We start from the raw sequence: 1,323 nt of genomic DNA on the forward strand, positions 1-1,323 counted from the left end.
GAGACAGAGCTAGGACATGGTTGGACTCACAACCTAAAGAAAGCCTGAACTCTTGGGAAAAGCTAGTCAATGCCTTCTTGGCAAAGTTCTTTCCACCTCAAAAATTGAGTAAGCTTAGAGTGGAAGTCCAAACCTTCAGACAAAAGGAAGGAGAATCCCTCTATGAAGCTTGGGAAAGATACAAACAATTAATCAGAAAGTATCCCTCTGACATGCTTTCTGAATGGAGCATCATAGGTATTTTATATGATGGTCTGTCTGAACTGTCCAAGATGTCATTGGATAGCTCTGCTGGAGGATCTCTTCATCTGAAGAAGACGCCTACAGAAGCTCAAGAACTAATTGAAATGGTTGCAAATAATCAATTCATGTACACTTCTGAAAGGAATCCTGTGAACAATGGGATAAATCAGAAGAAAGGAGTTCTTGAGATTTATACTCTGAATGCCATATTGGCTCAGAACAAAGTATTGACCCAGCAAGTCAATTTGATTTCTCAAAGTCTGTCTGGAATGCAAAATGCACCAGGCAGTACTAAGGACGCTTCATCTGAAGAAGAAGCTTATGATCCTGAGAACCCTTCAATGGAAGAGGTGAATTACATGGGAGAACCCTATGGAAACACCTATAATTTTTCATGGAGAAATCATCCAAATCTCTCATGGAAGGATCAACAGAGACCTCAACAAGGGTTCAACAACAATAATGGTGGAAGAAACAGGTTTAGCAATGGCAAGCCTTTTCCATCATCTTCTCAGCAACAGACAGAGAGTTCTAAGCAGAACAACCCTGACTTAGCAACCATGGTCTCTGATCTAATCAAAACCACTCAAAGTTTCATAACTGAAACAAGGTCCTCCATTAGAAACTTGGAGGCACAAGTGGGTCAGCTGAGCAAGAAAATTACTGAACTCCCTCCTAGTACTCTTCCAAGCAATACAGAAGAAAATCCAAAAAGAGAGTGCAAGGCCATCAACATGGCCGAATTTGGAGAGGAGGGAGGGGCAGTGAACGCCACTGAGGAAGACCTCAATGGACGTCCACTGGCCTCCAATGAGTTCCCCAATGAAGAACCATGAGAATCTGAGGCTCCCACTGAGACCATAGAGATTCTATTGGATTTACTTCTGCCATTCATGAGCTCTGATGAGTATTCTTCCTCTGAAGAGGATGAGTATGTCACTGAAGAGCAAGTTGCTAAATACCTTGGAGCAATCATGAAGCTAAATGACAAGTTATTTGGTAATGGGACTTGGGAGGATGAACCCCCTTTGCTCACCAAAGAATTGGATGACTTGTCTAGGCAGAAACTACCTCAAAAGA

This window comes from Arachis hypogaea, chromosome 6 (assembly GCF_003086295.3).
Source record: "Arachis hypogaea cultivar Tifrunner chromosome 6, arahy.Tifrunner.gnm2.J5K5, whole genome shotgun sequence".
Lineage (NCBI taxonomy): Eukaryota > Viridiplantae > Streptophyta > Magnoliopsida > Fabales > Fabaceae > Arachis > Arachis hypogaea.